General features: G+C 45.6%; 1 pseudogene; it reads left to right on the top strand.

The window, feature by feature from the left end:
* The first annotated feature begins 5,120 nt into the window (after window positions 1–5,120).
* LOC123171439 (uncharacterized) lies at window positions 5,121–16,063 on the top strand (annotated as a pseudogene).
* The last annotated feature ends 7,558 nt before the right edge of the window (window positions 16,064–23,621 follow it).

Below are 23,621 nucleotides of genomic sequence, written 5' to 3'. Positions count from 1 at the left end.
GACAAGGGAGTTGCTGGTAAACTTTGGGACAAGACAGTTTGAGTTAAACCTGTAGAGTATGACATATCAAAGGCCTGTGTGAGGTGGCTACCGCCTGACATTGATCCTGATCTGCTGGGTATAGGTGGCTCTGGATAGTTAGAAAGGGAAGATCTAGCTGACGAGCTTGAATTATTGGCCAAGTGTGAGACAGTATCAGGTTGGCATTGTTGTGATGCTACTTGGTTATGAAAGGGTTGTTTTTTTTTGTTCAATGACTCTGTCAAGTTGTTCATAGATAGATGGGTCAGACCATATTTGATCATCATCAATGAATCCACAATTAAGGAGGCCTATGTGGTTGTCAGCTTGTAGAGACTGGTTGTTTATAGTTTCTGTTGAATTATGTGGAGGCTCCAGTATCCTAACTCTTTTCATAGGAGGCGCTCTACTCTTGTTACCTGGATCTTCTGACTGGTTTAAGGACCTCTTGTGAGCTGTCATTTGTGGTTCCGGTTCTGGCGGTTGTGCGCTTGTGGTAATAGGGACGCTGTCTGTGGGATCAATAGGTGGTTGCTTCGTACACTGTTCATGTTCTTCTGCAATGTTATTGTCTTCTGCATTGACAGATGGTGCAGCAACCAGTGGAGCATCACTAGTGGATGGAATTGCTTTTCCCGTGTCCAGTACTGAGCCAGAACCGCTGGCAGAATCACTGGGGACTTCTACTGTAGGAGCAAGGGAGGAAGTAGCTCTTGTGCGTTCTGTTTCAGCAATGTTCTTCTCGTCACTCAAAGTTGAAACAAGATGGACCTTATCTTCCTGCAGCGAAGAAGAACGTTGTCCAGTGACATTGTTTGATTTTTGTGTAGGCTGGGATACAGTGAGGCTCTTTGTGTTGGTTGAAGAGTTGTTGTGAGCGCTATCAGAACCGCTGGACCGTGTAGTAGTTGGTGACGTTTTCCCAACGTGATAAACATGTGCTCCAAGTGTATCTGTTGAGATTGGATCAGTCAGTAATTGTTTGTAAACCGCAGAGTGCGAGGCTGATGTTTCTGTTGCAGTAGGTTTTGCTGTTTCCTCCAAGAGTTTTTCCAGTGGGCTTATCAGCGAGTTGTGGTCTACAGATCCTCCAGCAGAATTTTGGGTTTCAATCGGTACAGAACACTCGGATGAATTTTCACTTGTCATTATAATTGCCCCGCTCTCCAGCATCTCGGATGTTGACACGAAGGGCTCATGGACCGGCAAGCCATCAAGGCAGTTGTGCAGATGGTTATGCACTTTGTCCAGATGAATCTTGGCTTGTTCATCAATGTCCTCTTTGTTGTGGTCGATCCTGTTCACTTCCAGTAGCAACATAATCTGGGTTGATGATTTTAGGCGTGAAGATAGACGAATTTGGGACTTCTCTTTGTCGTACAAATTCTGGGATTCTGGGTCAGGGGTATCGCAGCAACCCTTTAAAATTTCCATGGTGTATGATGTGGTGTGAAGGACACTGGTTGAGCCACTGCTGGAAGAACTTTGACTGCTTGTCGTGCTAGAACTTGGAAGCGTAGAATATGTTGAAGGGAGTGATGAAAAGTTTCTTTTTCATTTGAGTTGTCCTGTTGCAAGTTACAATAAACGCCCTGGTCTCTGGTCTTGGTTTCTTTTGCACTAAGATCCCTACCAAGTGAAAGGAGCTTCTCCAATTTCTCCTCGAGAACTGGTTGAAACCGCGAGAAAAGTTCTGTGTACATTTCATTCATAACTTTGGCAATTTTCATCTTGGCATGGAATTGAAAGATTTATTAACACCGAGAATGAAAAGAAGTTATTAATACCGAAAATGAAAAATATCTTGTGAACTACTGTACGTTGTGTCAATAATTGCAGAAAGGGCATGGAATAATGTGCGCAGAAGGACACATGGTGTGCTGCGGGAAGCGCGGCTAACAAAGTCCATGAATCATGGTGAACACATTCCTTGAAAGAGCACATTCGACCTACCTTACGAAGCATGGTTGATCTACCGTCGTAGGGAAGCAGTGCTATATTTAACACAAAGGCACAACTAACGTACTATAGGAAGCACTTCTATATTTAACACAAAGGCACAGTTAACGTACTATAGGAAGCACTTGTAGTTTTAACACAAAAAGCACAGATGACGTACTATAGGGAGCACTTCTATATTTAACACAAAGGCACAGTTAACGTTCTATAGGAAGTACCTGTAGTTTTAACACGAAAGCACAGGTAACGTACTATAGGGAGCACTTATATATTTAACACAAAGGCACAGCTAATGTATTATAGGAAGCACTTCTAGTTTTAACACAAAAGCACAGCTAACGTACTATAGGAAGCACTGTTAGTTTTAACGCAAAGGCACGGGTAACGTATTATATGAAAGCACTTCTAGTTTTAACACAAAAGCACAACTAACGTACTATAGGAAGCACTGTTAGTTTTAACTCAAAGGCACGGCTAACGTGTTATAGGAAGCACTTCTAGTTTTAACACAAAAGCACAGCTAACATACTATAGGAGGCACTTGTATATCTAACACAAATGCACAGTTAACGTACTATAGGAAGCACTTTTATATTTAACACAAAAGCACGGCTAACATATTATAGGAAGCAGTTCTGGTTTTAACACAAAAGCACAGATAACGTCCTATAGGAAACACTTCTGGTTTTAACACAAAGGCACAGATAACGTCCTATAGGAAGCACTTTTATATTTAACACAAAAGCACAGCTAACGTACTATAGGAAGCACTTCTATATTTAACACAAAAGTACGGCTAACGTCCTATAGGAAGCACTTCTGGTTTTAACATCAAGGCACAGCTAAGGTACTATAGGAAGCACTTTTATATTTAACACAAAAGCACAGCTAACGTACTATAGGAAGCACTTCTGGTTTTAACACAAAAGCAGAGCTAACGTCCTATAGGAAGCACTTCTGGTTTTAACACAAAAGCACAGCTAACGTACTATAGGAAACTGTCTGGATGAACACAATAGGACATGTATCTGTTTTGTAAAAACTTAGGGAATATCATTTCAAACATAAAATCAGGTGCAGAAGCTGGAAATCACTTACGGAACAAATTTTTTCTTGAGGCACAAATTCTTCTATGTAGGCTTCTAGTCTGGGACTCATTTGGAAAAATGGCACCTGAAAGCCAGGCGGTGGATGGAAAGGCGTGCGCCTAATGTCTTTCAGCTGCCATGTGGAAGGAAAGAATTACAGTCAAGTCAAATTAATACATGGCAGCTAAGTCATTATGTTGAGTCGAAAAGTTCGCCAAAGGAAAATGATGAAAAGTTGACTCACCATGTGTTTCCCAAAAATTCCGTCCTCTGTTGACAGGCTGTCTATGTTAGCATAATTCTTAATGGCCTCTGTGTCCCACATGACAAGTCTTGCAGGAGTGTCAGGTTCCAGGTCCATAATCTTCGTATCCAGGTACTCAAAATACGTTATCTGCAAGTGGGGAAGAGGTAAAAATTAATCATGTTCTTGTAGCTGCTTGTGGGTATAAATAAGTGTACAAGTTAGTGAACGAACCACTGGAATCAGGAGGCAGCCACACAGGGCGCCTGCGAATCCTTCGTCCTTGAAGGTCTGGAGTGATGTCACCAGTTTCTCTGTGACAACATTGGACCAATCATATGATGATATGTTACTTGCTGGTCCTTCTAGAGCGGCTAAAAAGTCGGGGCTAACGCAATCATATGTCGTTGGGCATAGAAATACCGCTGTTGCAAACATCACGAAAACCCGTTGAAACACTTCTCCTGTCAGCTCTGGGGGTATGAGATCAGTTAACTCTCTGATGTTTGCAGCGTGCCCAGCACACCGAGTTTCAGACTTAACCTGACATCTGAAAGCTTCTGAGCATTTTCTAGGGATAATCTGCCCGCCCAGTGGAATTCCTAAGATCCGGTGCACGGTGTATGAGTTGATAAGGAATCTGTATCCACTAGGCAGTATGAAACACCTGGAAGGGCAATCAAAATAGCAGACAAGCCAGCGAACGAAACACCTTGGAAGCTCGCGACAGCACAGATCTAGAAGGTATCCAAAACCAATATCTCTGACAAGCTGTTTTTGTGGTTCTGTTAGCTTTTCACAGACAGAAATGAATTTCTGGAAGCAAAGTTTTGTGCTGAACTCTTCTTCGTATTCACCCATTGCAGCAGCTCTATTGACAAAGATAAGAAATGACCTTTAGCAAATGTATTGTTGAACCACATGCTTTTCTGGCAGAAGCTTACATATAAACGCCGAGTCAGCAAAACAGAGATAAATATTTAAGCCGTGATTAAAAATGCAGCTAGAATGAGAGGCATTGATTTCCAAAGAAATTTCAACGACACACGCGAGATGCATGATAAAAAAATACCTACTTCGAGGCAGCAAGCTGCTTCTTTGTCCTGTACTCCTCAACAAGCTTTTTGTGCGCTGCACGTTTTAACTCGATCCTTAGTCTCGCTGTCTCTAGTTGGTCATGAACCATGAAATCTTGGGTGACAATCTCCGTGCCATCGACAGACTGAGACTGAATCTCCGACAGCTGTGGGGTGGAGTCCATCTCATCGAACTCTACATAAGAGGTCATGAGACGTCATCGTTACCAGGTCAGCTATGTAAGACAGTTGTTAGCACTGCATGTGAGACCATCATCAACAGGTTGGTTAGCTAAGATGGGTTCTAACTCTGAGTTAGTAACTGCTTTGCAAAACCGGACGTAAATCCTTTGGATCTCTGCTATAGATTGCGGATCTATACAAATAATTTGACCTGTCTCTAATTGGTTAGCTAAGACGAGTGCTTAAGTTTTGCATGGCTGGAGATATAACTCAAGTTAACAATACCACGGTGCAAGCATGCAGTTGGCATGGTTAAAGTGAGGTTAGCTGAGTCCTAATTTTAAATCCATAACCCCTCTGCTGTTAAGACGGCGCAACAGTTTGAGCACGGACCAGCTGAAGATAATTGGATCCGGAACCGATATTCAAATCGTGCCCCACCTGCTGTGTTGCGCACATGCGGTGTGTACGCAGCCTGCGGAATTGCTAGCACCGGTAATTTTTTTTGTTCAAACATTGAATCGGTGGCATAATCATGGTGAGGATGCAATGGATTACCTGAACAGGACATCCACGGCGAGTGAGATGAAGGAGACCGATAATTTTTCAGTGACGAGCGAACTCTGCGGAGGGATCAGGATTGGCTTTCCTTTGGAGAGCTCGCCTGTCACCACCGATGCTAGATGGAGAGAGATCTGGAACTCATCTGCGGACGACCCCACAAGTTAGTCAAATACTTGGAGGAACTATTTGAGAGCCCACATGTCAGTATGAGTTTGAAGTCCACCTACCACATTTTCTCACCTCAGATGGAGGTACTCCTCGTAGGACTCATATAAGGCCGACCCCACCTATCATGTTATTCTTCTCCCGCACGCAAAAAAAGAAGTAGCCTCTCTCTTTCTTTCTCTCTCTCCCCCTCTCTCTTTCTCTTTTCTCTCTCTCTCTCTGAGATTCAAAATCATTGAAGGGGATCGCTGACAAACTGCAGGGAAGCAGATCCCCCCAAAATTTAGAAAGGCGTGACTTCTGAACAATCAGCGCATAAGATTCGGCAATCAAAGGTTAGTAAAAAATTTATCAACGCACGTTTTGCGTGGCGATTCCTGATACACGAGATTCAATTCGTTGATGAACTTGTTGTGGTCGGGATTCATAGAATAAAACTGTTTAGTTTTACACTGTAGCTTTGATTTGAGTTTGTTTTTTGTTTTGTATCCTCTCGTCCTTGTAATACGAGGTTGTTACTTTTGTTAGGTTTCATGGTTATCTTTGTGTTAAGTGTTGCACAAGCAAATTAGCATCAGGGGATCTCACTTTGGTTGAGGTTGTAGTTTAATTAAAAATTAATGTATGTATATATTTATATATGTTAATTATATAGAACTAAAAATATATCTCTGTTGATATCGACTTCGAAAAGTTTCAACACTGATACTGCAGGTTTATAACCTTTATATTTATTACGTCTCTTTTTCAGGGCAGATGTTCAGGAGTGCATCATCTGGTCAGGACAACAGGGATGGTCGGTCTTTGAACGACATCGGCAAGGATTATGGGAGGCAGGTAATAGTAAGGCAGTTGAACATTAGTTTTTGGTCTTTTATTTCTGGGACGTTTGCTGTCAAGGTGTCACCACTGAGAACACCAAATAGTAGATCATTAACAACAAAAAAAATGATTTATATATCCTGGATGAATGCTGTAATATCTATTTATCTTGTGCATCTACTCTGCAGTTGAGTATCGAGAGGTGGAAGAAAAAAATTACTACAAAACGAGAAGAAGATCAAGGATGCAGATGCTATCAAACACGCACATGCCATGCGGGCTGGAATAATTGCAGTCAAGAGTGAGATACAAGTTCTTGGCAAACGCCCCAACCAGGAGCATGGTGTGCAACAGACACCTGCCAAGAGGAGCATTCTAAGCAGCAGAGACTCCACTAAGCAGATTGTGCAGGTAACGATGAAAACTTCAAACGCTGGCTTTAACGTACGTGGAAGTTTTAGTCGCATGTGCCTCTAATTATTTTTTGGTTTGAAGACACAGATGCCCACAAAGGCACAGAGCGGGCGTTGTGATGGCCCAGTGTTTGTAGGCGGTCATAATGAAGAGGTGCAGGGTAACAGAATTTCCTTTGATGCAAGCAGAAGGATCATTGGCAACAAAAGCATTGATGTTCAAGGATTCGGTACGGTTTGCACAAAGCAAGAAGAGCCCAGCGACAAAATCAAACATAGGAGCAATAAGCTCTACCATACAGCAGCATCAGAAAGCAATACAGGTGACAGCATATACGAACGTGCAACAACATTTAAAGCAAATGTATATTTTTTTGTGAGCAATTTTTTCTTTGTTTTCGTCTGGTATATTTAAATTGCAGTATCTTCCACACGCAGGTGTACGAGGAAGGAAGCAAGTATAGCGGTAGTCCACGAATCGATGAAAACATAAGGCAAGGTCCTTTGAAAGGATCACCTGTGGCGTTCAACATGGGGGGTCCTTCCAAAGGATCTCCGATGGCATTCAAAATCGTCAGCGAAATCACCAACGCACGGAGGTTGTTGCCAAGATTTGCTGGACAAGAGAGGCATGGGAAAACAAAGGTGACGTCGGAACTATGCTTTTTCAATTCAACACACAAACAATTTTATGGGAGAACAGGGTAAAGTGGAAAACAGGAGGACGGCTGTATGTGCAGTTGTTCTTTTATATAGGATGTTGTTGTGCCTCTCCGGTTGTATGGTGTAAACAGAAGCACATCTGTGCCTCTTTGTGTAGATGTGTGTGTAGCATGGTCACATTCGTGATGTGAACAGTGCCTCTGGTGTACCGCTTATACTCGGTGAAGAGGCACGGGTCTGGTTTTGGTATACCAGATGAGCCCTGATGAGTCATATAAATCTTTTGTTTAGAAATTAAAAAAATGCATATGCTGCTCTGGACACCTAATTCTGTTTCTTGCCATGTGTTCAGGATTTGGCGGAGGGGATAACAGATGAGGGAAAGAAATATCATAGTTCTCCATCCATTTCGAAGGAAACGCAACGTTCACAGCAGCAAGTAGCATACAGCGCCAGCACGGATTGCATGGTAGAAGCAGCACAGTCCCTTGGTTGCACGAGTGCCGGCGAAACAGGGAGCAGCATTGCACAATGCAACATTGGAGAGGCAGACTCATTTATGGATTTGGCGGTGCCATGCAGAAACAACGCTGCTGCGTGTGACAAACAATAGAGCAGCAGCAGCTCCGCTGTAAGTGGACCTGTGGCTGGCGATGAGACTGATGTCGTCAGAAGTGAATGCGATCAGACGAACGAAGACACGGTAGACAGAATCATCATGGCGCCGCCGACCATTGTAGAGAAAGAAATGGACGACATGTTTAAAGAAGGCATATACCCAACGATTCAGGAGGTCACCGAAGCACTCGAACCAAGCGTGGTATGGTATTCGGATCATTGGATGAGTGCTTTTTGTTTTTCTGCAGATATGCTAGAAAGGTTGGCTTTCCTGCCAAGCGATCAACGAGTAGAAGATCGACATATGATCAGCAGCTTGACAAGCAGGTGTTTCAGTGCACCAAGGAAGGGCAGAATAAAACAACTGAGAGACATGTTAAGGAGAGAAGGAGCAACTGCTTGATCCGGACAAGCTGCCCAGTCCAAATAACAGCCAAGAGGGATACAGATAGGAGGAAATGGTACATGAAGAATGTTCGTTTAGAGCACAACCACCAGCTTCACCCATCTGATTGGATGCTAAAGTTCATGAGATGCTATAAGAAGATGACACCTCAGGAGAAATTCTTTATACAAGTGCTGCAGAAGGCGAGGTTAGAACCAAGGAAGGTTATGTAGATTTTTACTGCCATGGGGAAACCGAGGCGAGAAATTATGTTCGACACGATTGACATAAGCAACATTGCATGTCGGGACAGGGCTGGAGAACGCGGCACTGATATTGCAGACACCATGAAAATGTTTGCTGATATGCAGAGGCGGAGGCTGGGATTCCACCATGTGGAAGAGACAGAGAACAATGTAGTGCGCAGCCTGTTCTGGACAGATTCCTTGTGTAAGATGAATTATGATCTATATGGAGATTTCGTGTCTTTTGACACCACATTCTCTACGAATATATATGGCTTGCCATTTGCACCAATTATAGGTGTCGACAACCACGGGTCGACCGTCCTGTTTGGAGTAGGCCTTTTGAAGGATGAGAAAATAGGGTCATTCAAGTGGCTCCTAAGCATGTTTGTCGAGGCAATGGGAGGTAAAGAGCCGAAATACATAATAACAGACCAGGACCAGGCGATGAAGACTGCAATAAAGGAAGCTCTTCTGAGGACGAGGCACAGGTTCTGCTAGTGGCATATTATGAAGAACCTAAAGGAAAATAACACAACAGTGTTTGCGCAACACCCAGGGATGTCTGATGATATATTTCGAATCGTCAAAAACTCACTAGATCAAGATGAGTTTGAGCGTGCCTGGAAAGCAGCAATTTCTCTGCACAAGGCGGAAGGCAACAAACACCTGAACATGCTATGGGAACTCCAAAAATTTTGGGTGCCGGCCTACTTCAAGGACTGTTTCTATCCTTTCTCGTCAACAACCACTCGCAGTGAGAGCACGAATTCGATGTGGAAGAATTACGTCGACCACAAGGACACTATAAAAAGGTTTGTTAATGCGTATCACACGATTCAGCAAAATTGCCTCGCCACGCTTGACAAGAAAAGACACCGAACAGAAGAGAAGGCGCCATCACTAGAGACAGGTTTTCCGATTGAAAGACAAGCAAGTCAAGTATACACGAATGAAATTTTCAGGAAATTCCAGCTGGAGCTACGGAACTGGACTTACTTCAAGTGCTCTGACCTGGCAAAGGGGAGGCAGCATTTTTTTAAAAAGATTATTGAGCCTGGAGAAAAAGTGTGGAAACCATATCCGGGCGAGGAATTTGAAAGGTCTGAGTTCAGGGTTGATGTGGATGAGCAAAAAGAAATATACAGTTGTAGCTGCAAGAAAATGAGTAGGGATGGCATTCATTGCTGCCATGTGCTTAAGGTGATGGACCAAACAGGCATGATCGATCAACTTCCAAAATCCTTTGTCATCCCCAGATGGACCAGGAATCTATCAGAGAGTCTGAAAGTTCTATCTACAAGTCAAGGTGATAGCATGACCATACAAGACGATGAAACTATGAGATTCGGCCTCGCTTACGCTGAGTTGTCGGATATCTGTTCAAATGCTTGCAGAAAAGAGAAGGCATACCGTGTGCTGCGTGAGTGTACGGTAGATATGAAAATAAAAGTCATGGCGGCACTTGCCGAGGAACCAGACACAGGCATTCTTGCCGAAACTCTCAAGAACCCTCCCATGAGTGGCTCAAAGGGTACGAAAAAAGGAGATCGAATCAAAGCTGGTTCTGAGAAGAAAGGAAAAGGCAACAAAGCCGCATCCAAGTGCGGCCATTGTGGAGTAAAGGGTCACAGGAAAACAAACTGCCCGGATAACCCAGAAGTCCAGGAGAGGATGAGGATTGAAGAGGAAAAGACGAAATCGCAGCAGGAGAAGAGGGCAAGGTCAATGAAATGGCCGACAACACCGACAACACCATCGGGGACATCAAACGGCTCAGGACAATGCACTCCAAGCCCAGGAGGAAGACGTCAGACGCCAGCAACTCCAACGACACCACTGACAGCAGGGAGCATTTACCAAAGTCTTGCATCTACGCCAGAATCAAACATCACACGAGCCAGGCACACAGAATGCATACAGGGAAGCCCGTGACAAGGCACGGAATCTGCGCAGTCCATTTTCAGAAAGGAAAGGTCTGAGTGGAGACTTTTTGGTACCGGAGAACAGTACGAATAGAAAAATTAAAAGGTAATAATGCAGCTTAAACAGGACGTAAGCAAAAGATAGTGATGACCGCAATCTTTCGCTTTGTTTTTATGTATGAATATTAATTTTATAGGTAAATAGGTTGAATAGCTACGCAGAAGGGTGGGGTTCCACAAGGGTCGAGAAGGAAGAATGGATCGCTGAACATTCAAAAACAAGGCCGCACGTGGAGCGATGAAATAGCAAGCAATTGGTGGGGAGGGCGGGCGGTTGTCGATTGTTTATTTTCTTGTGCTGTGGTTATAAGAACGGCTTGTAAGTTAAATTGCTGCAGTTATAGAAACACAACAAATTTAAATAAGAACGCCTTTTGCTTCTTTATGTATTTTTTACTCGGCGGACAAAAATATCAGAGGCACAGGTTTCCTTCTTATTTTCCGCAGCCGCGTCGGTTTCTGAACATGGATGTTGTAAGCATACAAGCATGCTTCTCTGCTGCGTGACAGAGAGATAAAAACAACCTAAGGGCACAGGCAGCCACGGTCATGCCACTGGTGAGTGTTCAACCGTGACTCTCACGGTTGCATGGTCACGCCCGCCGTTATGGAACGAAAATGTTTTTAAGCACAGAATCTGGGTCGTGCTTCTAGGGCTGCATAACCGTGGCTTTCGTGGTAACTGTGCCTCGCCTGTTCTAACGCATGTTCTTCTGTTATGAATGCATGACTGTAAGTAATTCAAATAACCGTGCTTGCGATGCGTGTCCAACCATGCCTCATGTGCCTTCACGCGGTGCTTCTGTGATGCAAAGATTCCAAACGCAACGGGTCACGGTTGTGTTTGCGTTTCTGTTTTACAAATGGATATAGTGTCTGGCAGTAGGTTCACGGCGTTTGCTATGGGAGAATCACGTCTTTACATGCTACTAAAGCACGTGGAATCACGGCCGTGCCTGTGTGTGGCATGTAGAACAGTGCTTTACAATGCCGAAGGCAGGACCGTGTGTCTCGTTCTTGAAAAGTCGTGGTTCTGCCATCACTTCATTCACTTGGTTTTGTCCGCGTTTTAGCAGAATCATCTGCAAAGCAGAGGCACGGCCTTGAATCTTCTAGTGACTTAATTGTAACATGCACGTTGGGTTTCCGCAATTAACGCATGAACGTGACTCCACGTAAAACACAAGCATGCCTCCCTGAGCATCTTTACTGTGCCACTCCTGGTTATAGATCAACGGATGCATTTGGAGCACAAAGAGACACGAAGGTGACCTCTGACTTGAAACACTGACACACTTGACGGTTCGTGCATTTGAGTTAAAATCTTACAACGAAAACAATTGTAACACGGACAGTCGTCCGATTCTATTAGGTTTCCGTAATAATCGCACCATCGTGACTCCGGGTAAGAATAAACCATGCCTCTCCACCGACTCATTATGAATACAATTAGAAAACCTCTGTGCGTGACTCTATGTAATTAGAAGACCTTTGAGGGCTTTATGCCCGTGCTTGTGACCCTTGACACTAAAACACAGAGTAAACGCCCGTGCCTCTATGCTGTATGCACGTGCTTATGCCCGTACAAGGAAATACACTTTTAAAAACAGGGTCTCTCGTATAGGCCATTCCATGCCTCACAGAGTAAACGCCCGTGTCTGTGCGTAAGACAAAGGTTAGCGTGACTCTATGTAATACCACCGACCATGCCTTTACGCGCTTCAAACCTGTGCCTGTGATAATTTTGATCCCGCGTAAAACGCAAGCATGCCTCTCTGGGCCTCCATACCGTGCCTCTCCTAGTGTTAGAGTCAACGGAATCATCTGGAACACAAAGAGACACGAAGGTAGACACGAACTGTTCTACATGCCTGTGTGGCATGTAGAACAGTGCGTCACAATGCCAAAGGCAGGACCGTATGTCTGGTACGTGACAATGCCAAGCCGTACCGTGTGTCTGGTACGTGACAAGCCGTGACAGGAGCGTTTCAACAGAATCATTTGCAAAGCAGAGGCACGGCCTTGAATCTTCTATTGACTTAAATGTGAACGTGTCCGTGGAAAATTTTGTTGCTCGTAGAGGCAAGATGACTGTAGAACCGTGCTTCCGGCGTCAAACAGATTCTTCTATTGAATGTGTGCCGTAAATAATTAAAACACGGACGGGCACGCCCGTGCCTGGTCTGCGTGTGCAACAGTGCATCTCGTACCTTGAAAGCCGTGGTTCTATTTAATGTTTAAAGCAGTCAGCTACCATTGACTTGCTACGAGTAGTACTTAACCCGGGCCCCCCTGTCAGAAAGAAAAATAGAAGAAGTAATTAATCTGGACCTCTCCGCTCCCTGTCGTGGGTATTTAAGCCGTCTCGTGGATTGACAGGCTGTAATCCATTTCTCCATACCGTGCCTCCGCTGGTGATAGAGTCAATGGAATCATTTGGAACACAAAGAGACACGAACGTAGACCCGAACTGTTCTACATGCCTGTGTGGCATGTAGAACAGTGCGTTACAATGCCGAAGGGAGGACCGTGTGTCTGGTACATGACAAGCCATGCCTCTTCCACACTTCATTGGTTTTGTCCGTGAGCGTTTCAGCAGAATCATCTCCAAATTAGAGGCACGACCTTGAATCTTCTAGTGACTTAATTGTCAACGTGCCCGTGGAAAATTTTGCTGCTCGCAGAGGGAAGATGACTGTAGAACCGTGCTTCCGGCGTCAAACAGATTCTTCTATTGAATGTGTGCCGTAAATAATTAAAACACGGACGGGCACGGTCGTGCCCGGTCTGCGTCTTCAACCGTGCATCTCGTACCTTGAAAGCCGTGGCTCTATTTAATGTTTCAAGCAGCCACCTACCTTTTACTTGTTACGAGTAGTAATTAACCCGGACCCTCCTGTAAAAAAAGAGGTAATTAATCTAGACCCCTCCTCTCCCTGTCGTGGGTATTTAAGTCGTTTCATGGGTCGACATGCTATAATCCATTTCTCCAGATCCACCTCAGTGAGCACTGGTCGTGGGCGGCGCCACCCCAGCAATGGAGGTGGAGATGGAAAGCGCTGCTCGTAGCATCAAGAGGTCGAGAGTGGTGCCTCCGGCGACGCCGCCTTCTGGTGGTGTGCTGGTCGTCGGAGGGGATGGAAGCGGCAACCGTGCTCCCTCTCGATCCGAGGAGGAAGAAGAGGGATGTCGTGCGGACCGCATCAGCGATCTCGCCGACGGCGTCCTAGGTGAGATCATCTCTCGTCTTCCCATCAAGGATGGCATCCGTACTCGAATCCTCGCACGCCGCTGGCGTCCTTTGTGGCCCATCGCTCCTCTGAATCTCGACTGCCGCGAGATCTCTGTCTCTCGTCTTTTTAACGATGGAGAAAAAGTTCATATCGAGTCCATATCTCATCTGTCCGCCTTCACCAAGGAGCGCGTTCGCAAATGCTATTCCGGTCAAAATCCTGTCTCTGATGTTGTCAGTCTTCCAGAATCCATTCTGTTCGGCCATGCTGGCTCTATTAGCCGCCTCTCTGTCCCGGCGTGCTACCTACAGTGCAGACCCTCCACCGTTGATGCCTGGCTCCGATCCTCGAAGCTGAACAATATCCAGGTTCTTGAGTTCTACTACCTCTGCCCAAGATTTCTGATGCAAGAGGTAACATTACTGGATCTATGCACTTCATCTACGCCCTCGGCACCGGAGTCCGTGTTTCAGTTTTCTTCCTCTCTCCACACTCTGGCCTTTGCTCTTTGCCAAATACCGGACAATTACATTGGGATGCTTAAGCTACCACTGGTGAAAAGACTCTCGCTTGTGGAAGTTGACGTATCAGACGCCTCGCTGCAAAGCATAATCCACTCTAGTTGCCCTGCACTTGAGTCTCTCCTGCTTTTTTGCAATAGAGGAGGTCGTCGCGTCACAATAAACTCGTCTAACCTTGTAAGCATTGGCATTTGTTGTCCATACGGAGAACTCATTATTGAGGATGCCCCTTCGGTTCGACGATTGATTGTTGATTGTCTGGTCTACGACTGTTCGATAACCGTTGTCTCTGCACCTAAACTGGAGACGTTGGGTGAATTCGTGTTTGTGTCTCCCTCGAAGTTTCTTGAGGTACTGACTTTCCTTAATACTGGAACAGAGCTGTACTTGTTCCGATGTTTGTTCTATTAATTTGATGGTCTATGTTCTATTCTTCGTGCAGAGTCAGGACTTGGAGGTAACCGCTGTCTCTGCGTCTGAACCGTATCCATGTCGTCTCACGTGTCTTGAGGTATTGAGTTTTCACGATACTTCCAGCTTCACTTTGTTTGTGAGGAAACACGTTTTATTTCATCCAACCTTTATTCTATTAGTTTTGTGATCCACCTTCTGTTATTTTTCATCAAGGGTTTGAAGGCAGTCACTCTAACAACAATGCGTCAATCTGTCAAGACCTTGCTTATCTATATCGATTATAAGGTGGACATTGTCGTTGAATTGCTGCAGTGCTTTCCAAAACTGGAGAACTTGTTTGTCGAGGTGATGATCTCAGAAATGTGCATACTGTAGTACTCGTTCCTTTTCAAAATGCTTTTCTTAATTTTGACTGAAATTGATGCACCCGTATCTACACGTGATTTATTGTTGGATATATCCATACATAGACAAGTCTATGTCTAACTTCTTCTTACGGAAGTGGTAGAACTAATTGTTGCATTTGGTTTTCTGATGGTCTGTATCTCTTTTTATAGACGCTAAGTATTTTCAACCTATCATTTATATTTTAGGGATCGTTGATTTCTCATGGTGAAAAAAACAAATGGCGTCGTAAGTACCGGCAGTTTCTCAAAGATCACGACATTTGTCTGAAGACAGTATCGCTGGAAGATTATGTTCGCTCTGGGAGTTATGCTGAATTTGTGATGTTCTTTGTTCTTAGTGCAAAGGATCTGGAGACCATGACCATTAAGTTTACCTCCCCTCCCGCAGAGTTCACGGGAGTATTTTACGAAAAGCAACAAAGGGTTCTGGAGTGGCATAGAAGGGCTTCTAAACGTGCACATCTTAGATTATCATCAAGTTGCAGCCACACGCGTCCGCATTTAAGAAAGAGGAGTGTTGAATACCTGGATTTGACGGTTCCGTTCAGGTGTGGATGCAGAAATCAGGCCTTGTGTTAGTTGTCCAGGTGTATGGAGTTATTTGTTGTTGCGTTCTTTTGAGCTTGGGTTTTATGTAAACTTTATTAGACAACCGTTGTAGTCTTTGCACTGTGTGTAGGCTTGTCTATTTTTGTGTTGCGTGCAGTCATGAAGGAAATGTGTGGTTTTGCGGCTTTGTACGGGCCGAAGGACCATAAAATGCCGTCGCACCAAGGTTAAGAGACATAAAGTAGATTTAATGTTTCAGTGGAGAGATGCGCGCTGCATGTGTAACCGTGTTGTGTTGTATGTACGACGGTGCCTGTCTTATATATGTACCTGTCATGCACACAATGCATGCACAACCGTGCCTGTGTTGCAGGTAGAGCGGTGCTTCTCGGATGCACCTGCCATACACACTGAGGAGCTGCAGTTGAGCCTTGCACTGATGGAGCTGCATTTGAGCGGCTGCAGTATTTCTGGTCCTTGTACTGTGGTTATAAAAAACGGCTTGTAAGTTTATTTGGTGCAGTTGTAGAAACAAAGCAAATGTAAGCATAACATATTTTGCTTGTTTAGGTATTTTTATTACTCAGCTGGGAAAATATTATAAGGGCGATAGGTTTGTTTGTAAATGTTTGCAGCCCTTTCTTTATGAAGTTGGATGGTGTAACAATACAACCATGCGTCTCTGCTGCGACACAGGAGAGATGAAAAGAGCTGAAAGCATAGAGAGCCACCACAACGGTGAACCAAACCTGTTTTGCGGGGCGTTACGTAGTGCTTCTGGTTACCGCACAACCGAGTTTCTACTCAACAGGCCACACCGAAATGCGTCTCGAGGATTCTAGCCGTGACACTGCAGACTCACAACCATGCTTTTGACCTTGTCCTGGCATCGTGATGTTCGTTCTCTACTTGAATAACGTGCCTTCCACAGCCACCCTACTGTGCGCGTAGCAAAGGAGCAACGCCAGCTGATAAAGTGCTTTCTCTACTACTAAAAGTGTGGCCCTCGTTGCATGACTTCCATGCATTTGACAGTGGCTCTTTGGTACAGAACCGTGGTTGCAGAGAGTTCTTGCCCGTGCTTTTAAGGACAGTGTCTCTTGGATTGGTCATTGATTGCCTCACAAAGTAAACAGTGAGGGTTCACATCTGAATCCAATTCTGTTATGTTTCTGTAGTAAACGCACGAACGTGACTCTGCCTAATACTCAAGTATGCCTCCATGGGCTTCTCGTCCGTGCCTCTCCGTCTAAACGAGTCGACGGAATCATTCGGAAAACAGACACAAGCGAACATGACTCTATATAATACCACATGATGCCTTTGTGGATTTGATGCCCGTGTCTACGACCCTTATCACTAAAATACAGAAAGTCATAAACGCACATAACCATGGCTGCAGAGACTTTATCAAGAAAGAAGCGTGACGCAACTCAGTACGGAACCGTTTCTGTATGGACTTCACGTCTGTGCTTTTAAATACAAGGAAATAAGTTTTTAAAATCAGCGTCTCTCATATAGGCAATTCTGTGCTTCATAGAGTAAACGCCCGTGGCTGTGCGTAAGACAAAGGTTCAGTTCCGTGGGCTAGACGCCCATGCATCTTCGTCTGATCGAGTCTCATAGGCGAGCATGACTCTGTGTAATACCATCGACCATGCGCAATAAACGCATGATTGTGACCCTGCCTATTACTAAAGTATGCCTTCATGGGCTGCTCGTCCGTGCTTCTCCGTCTGAACGAGTCGACTGAATCATTCGGAACACAAACACAAGTGAACATGACTCTATTTAATAACACACGATGCCTTTGTGGATTTGACGCCCGTGGCTATGACCCTAATGACTGAAACACTGAAACACAGAGAGTGCAAGACCGTGCTTTTAAAAAACGCGCAACAGCGGTGACATCTACAATTATGTCCCTGCACTGTGCCTAACCGTACCTCATGTGCATAACCGTGCTTGCGATGCGTATCCAACCGTACTTCATGTGCCTTCACGCGGTGCTTCTGTGATGCAAAGATTTCAAACACAACGGGTCACGGTTGTGTTTGCGTTTCTGTTTTACAAATGGATATAGTGCCTGGTAGTAGGTTCCCGGCGTTTCCTGTGAAAGAATTACGTCTTTATGTGCTACTAAAGCACGTGGAATCACGGGCGTGCCTGTGTGGTATGTAGAACAGTGCGCGTCGTATCACTTCACCGCCGTTGTGTGGTTCGTGGCAAACCGTGCGTTTGCCATGGTCGTGCCTGTGTGACAGGTAGAACAGTGCGTCTTGAATCACTTTTCTACGAAGTCATGATCGTCTGTGTGTTTGCTGACAAACCGTGGTTCACTGAATCATTCGGAACACAAACGCTAGCACCAGCGAACATGACTCTATATAATACCACACAATGCCTTTGCGGATTTGACGCCTGTTCCTGTGACCCTTATCACTGAAACACAGAAAGTGACAAATGTACATAGCCGTGGCTGCAGAGACTTGAAGCCCTTTTAGTTAATGAAGTGTACGGCATGAGCAAAAGTCCGTTTAGCCATCGACCGAAATACCGAGTTCGCTGTTGGCAAGGTTACAGATTGAGCAAAAAAGGTACGGGCATTGTTTCACCACACCTACGTAAATTCCAAACCGGAAAGTGGTGGCAACATCTCACTCCAGCACTGTTTTCAGCACTTACAAGTGAATGGATCCTTTAAATCCAGGTGCTCAACACATGCGTACCTTTGATCCAAGTTCCCGTGGTTGCAACTTGGCGACAACCTAAGGCAAGCATGTTTAGAAGCCGTTTTGTCCCACTGAAGCACGTCTTGTTGCTGTTTGTAGAATTCTTCCGTGAAGTCTTCCTGAAGAAGAAACTTGATCCTCATAGTCTGCAGCTGTGCTGCGTTGAGAATAAAGAATGTCGCAAATCGAATGCTTTTCTCACATTGAACATAGCTTTCCAGCGTCAGTGACTTCAAACGAACGTCATGATGGTGCTTGCAAGAACAGTCGTTCGCAAGACTTTCTTCATTAGAGGCTATTTCCTGAATAAACATGAATATTTGAAATGGTTAAGCTCCATAAAGAGTGATTCTGCTGGGAGAGCAAGTGAAGGAATAATTCTATAACCTCTGTTGTAATAAAAGCTTTTTTTAGTTTTGTCCTAATACTGGTCCATGACTATATACACCTTTGTCCATTACATACAAATGTATGTGACGTTTTTTTTGTTGAATGGAGTTCTAACCATGCATGGTATGTGTTTTGCAATTTGTGTGAGAAGCATCACCTCGATATACAGGTTTTCCAAGCTTCGGAAGTGTTCCACCAAGGAAAAGACTGCGTGCAGGTCATAATCCATGCTGATAGACAACGTCTTGATAGAATGAACCGTTGTGGATGTGCTGACTGTCGGCAAACACTTCATGTAGAATAAAACATAATATTAGTAGAGTAAAGGTTGAATTGCATGGAACTTGTTCGTACCAATGAATGGAGGTGAAAGTATTGTTGAAAGTCAGTACCTGAATAATTATACGGTCATTTGTGACGCCGGATTCACAGAAAATATTAGATAATTTGCCCATGACCTGCAGTTTAGGTGCAGAGGTGATAACTATCCGCAAGTTTTTGCAATCACCATCACAAAGCAACCGTTGAAGTGACGAGGCATCTTCTATAACAATTTTCCCATAGTAACCAGAAATGCCGATGCTTATAAGGTTAGGTGAGTTTATTCTGATGCAATGGTGCCCGACTGTCCAAACAAGCAGCAGAGACTCAAGTGTAGGAGAAGTAGAGCTGATGATGCTTTGTAATGAGACGTCTGATACATCAACATCTACTAGCGAGAGTCTCCTGAGCAGTGGTAGTTTAAGCACCCGTACATAATTGTCTGGTAACTTGCAAAGAGCAAAGGCGATGGTTTGGAGAGAGGAGGAAATCTGAGGGTTTAATGCTGGTGGTTATGGCATGAGCGAAGGGCATGAGAATGGCCCTATGTCATGTTGTCTCAAGCATGGTGGGAATAGGTAGTAAAACTTGAGCACCTGGAGATTGTTCAGTCTTGGGGATCGAAGACAGTCGTCGACTGTGGAGTGCCTGCAGTCGAGGTAGGACGCCGGAATGCAGAGGCGGCGAACTGCACTCTGACGCCCGGAGAGGATGGCCTCTGGAAGGTACGAATCATCATAGGAATTATCTTCACCGACATGTTCTCCTCTAAAAAAGTTCCAGTGTATGTTACACGGACGAGTTCCCCCGGTGTGGCGGGGTTCGCGGTGACCAACTCGAAATGTACTTGATCTAGAGGGTTAAAAAGACGTCGGACAGGGATCTCACAGCAGTCCAGATTCAGAGGAGTGGCGCGCCAAACAGGGCGCCACCGACGTGCGAGGATTTGAGTGCGAACGCCTTCCTTAGTGGACAGACGGGATATGATCTCACCGAGGACACCGTCCGGGAGGTCGCTGATGCGGTCGGGACCAGACTGCTCTTCTTGATCCTCGGATCCAGTAGGCGCACCCTCGCCGCTTCCAGCCGCTACCGCCAAACCACCAGAGGAAGAGGAAGGCGTCACCGGTGGCGTGAGCCTCGCCCTCTTGGTGCTCGGGGCGCCGGAGTTGACCTCCATCTCCATTTTCATTGCTGGGATCGCGCCGCCTCGACCGCCGCTTTATGTGGCGTGGATTTGGACAATCCAAGAAAGAGGGTGTGGCTAGGGTTTCGAGACGCCGTCCGTCCGCCTTAAATAGTCGGAGCCTGGCCTCTGGCGACGAGCTAGGCCAACATCACCGGAGGAGACGTCCGTCGGACCCTTGGGTTTTGGTGGCGTCGCCACGTGGCGTTCACACCCGAATACGTGGAGACGCCCGTCGAAACGTTGTGTTTCCGCCATCAACACACGAACGTGGCTCCGCACAAAACACAAGCATGCCTCCATCGCCATCCCGACGGTGCCTGTCCTGGTAATATAGTCAACGGATGCATTTGGAACACAAAGAGACACCAAGGTGACTCTGGATAATTACACGTCATGTGTTTGTGAGTTTGACAACCGTGCCTGTGACCTGGAACACTGACACACAAAAAGTCGTCTTCGTGCGTAAAGGATCGTGACGCTACTAAACATACAAAGTCGCCTTCCGTGCATTTGATTTAAAAATCTTACAACAAAAACAATTGTAACAAGGACAGTCGCCCGATTCTACTAGGTTTTCGTAATAAACGCACAAACGTGACTCCGGGTAGGAACGAACCATGCCGCCGTGGGCTGGACGTCCGTGCCTCTCCTTTTGACCGAGTCCACCGACTCATTCGGAACACAATCAGAAAACTTTTGTGCGTGACTCTATATAATAGCACGCCATGCCTTCGAGGGATGTATGCCCGTGCTCGTGACCCTTGACACTGAAACACAGATAGCCACGAGCGTCGACGTCTTTATCAAGAAAGAAGCGTGACGCAACTCGGTACTGAACCGTGTCTGTATTGACTTAACGTCTATGCTTTTAAATACAAGGAAATGAGCTTTTAAAATTAGCGTCTCTCATATAGGCAATTCCGTGCCTCATAGAGTAAACGCCCGTGGCTGTGCGTAAGACAAAGGTTCAGTTCAGTGGGATAGACGGTCGTGCATCTCCGTCTGGTCGAGTCTCACAAGCGAGCATGAATCTATGTAATACCATCGACCATGCGCAATAAATGCATGATTGTGACCCTGTCTAATACTAAAGTATGCCACCATGGGCTTCTCGTCCGTGCCTCTCCGTCTGAACTAGTCGTCTGAATCATTTGGAACCCAAACACAAGCGAGCATGACTCTATATAATACCACACGATGCCTTTGTTGATTTGACGCCTGTGCCTGTGACCCTAATGACTGAAACACAGAGAGTCACAAACGTACATAACCGTGGCTGCACAGAGTGTTAGCCCATGCCTTCGTGGGCGTCACGTGTGTGCCTCTCTTTCCTACCGAGTCCACCGTGCTTCCGGCGTCGAACAGATTCTTCTAGTGATTGTGTGCCGTAAATAATTAAAGCACTGAGGGGCACGCCCGTGCCTGGTCTGCGTGTGCAACAGTGCGTTTCGTACCTTGAAAGTCGTGGTTTTACTTAATGTTTCAAGCACCCATCTACCATTGACTTGCTACAAGTAGTACTTAACCCGGGCCCTCCTGTCAGAAAGAAAAATAGAAGAAGTAATTAATCTGGACCCCTCCGCTCCACGTCGTGGGTATTTAAGTCGTTTCGTGGATTGACAGGCTAGTCCATTTCTCCAGATCCATCGTCTGTCCAGATCCACGCCACATATAGCGGCGCTCGCAGGCGGCGCGATCCCAGCAATGGAGACGGAGACGGAGGTCTACTCCGGTGCCCCGAGCACCAAGAGGGCGAGGCTCGCGCCACCGGCGACGCCTTCCTCTGGTGGTTTGGCGGTAGCGGCTGGAAGCGGCGAGGGTGCGCCTACTGGATCCAAGGGTCAAGAAAAGCAGTCTGGTCCGGACCGCATCAGCGACCTCCCGGACGCCATCCTCGGTGAGATCATATCCCGTCTGTCCACTAAGGAAGGCGTTCGCACTCAAATCCTCGCACGTCGGTGGCGTCCTTTATGGCGCACTGCTCCTCTGAATCTCGACTGCAGTGAGATCCCTGTCGGTCGTCTTTTTAAGCCCCTAGAAACAGTTCATATCGACATACTGTCCATGCTCCCCAGTAAGGATGTCATTCGCATTAGATATTTTGGAACTCGGTGTAGTTTTCAACCTGACGTTGATGGTTCGTGCCTTCCGGAAGCCATCCTCTCCGGTCATGGGGGCACAGTTCATCGTCTCTGCTTTCCGGCGTGTTACTTCCACTGCGGACCCTCTATAGTTGACGCCTGGCTTCGATCCCCAAGATTGAAGAATCTCCAGGTTCTCGAGTTCTATTACATGTACCCAGGTTTTGTGGGAAAAACCATCACACTACCACACGAAATCTCTTCGTCCACGCCCTCACCGCCGACTTCCACGCTGCTGTTTTCCTCCTCACTGCACACCGTCACATTTGCTCTTTGCCAGATACCTGACAAGTATGCACGATCATTTAAACTTCCACTCCTCAAGAGGCTTTCGTTTTTGGAAGTTGATATATCAGACGTCTAACTGAAAGCATAATCAGCCATGGTTGCCCTGCCCTCGAGTGGCTCCTGCTTGTTTGCAATAACTTGGACCACTGCATCATAATAAACTCAGGCAAAGTTGAAGTCATCTGTATCCTTTGTGAGAATGGTGAACTCGTTGTTGAGGATGCGCCCTCACTTAAACGATTGATTCATGATATTCAGAGCCGGCACTTGCAGATAACTGTCTTTTCTGCACCTAAGCTTGAGTGTTTGGGTAATTTTTATGAAGGATTTCCTGAATCCAAGATTGTTTTTGGCTCTACAGTTATCGAGGTACTCACCTTTTGCACTATACTCTTTACTTGCATTCCTTGCAGTACCGAAGTTTCATGTCACGCGACCTTTTATCCAGCTAATTTTATGATATGTGCTTGTCGCAGGCTTTGTCTGTAGTCAGCCTATCAATGGCGGTTCAATCTGTGAAGACCCTGCTTATCCACATGTCATTAAATCTGAACAAGGTTGTTGCCTTGATGCGATGCTTTCCTAGCCTAGAGAACTTGTTTATCGAGGTAACGATTTCCAGACACATTGAAAGCACATACAATGCATAGCGTACTATATTCGAGGCCTCTATCTCCCTTTGTAGCCGTCGAGTATTCTCACTCTTCATGCATTTTCAGGGAGGAGTATGCCGCGAGGAAGGTGTAACAAATAAGTGGCGCCACAAGCACCGGGTGTTTCTCAAACAGCATGACATTCGCCTGAAGACAGTAATGCTGGAAAAATATGTACACTGCAACGAAAACATTGAATTTGCAACGTTCTTTGTTCGGAACGCAAAGGAGTTAGAGACTATGAGGCTTAAGTTTCTCTCCCCCTAGACAACATCACTGAAGGATTTTATGAACATCAAGAAGTGGTGCTTCAATGGGGCAACAAGGCTTCTAGACGTGCTCGTATTATATT

The sequence above is a fragment of the Triticum aestivum genome, chromosome 7D, assembly GCF_018294505.1.
Source record: "Triticum aestivum cultivar Chinese Spring chromosome 7D, IWGSC CS RefSeq v2.1, whole genome shotgun sequence".
Classification (NCBI taxonomy): Eukaryota; Viridiplantae; Streptophyta; class Magnoliopsida; order Poales; family Poaceae; genus Triticum; species Triticum aestivum.
The sequence above is the reverse complement of the archived record's forward strand: the minus strand, read 5'-3'. Positions and strand labels throughout refer to the sequence as shown.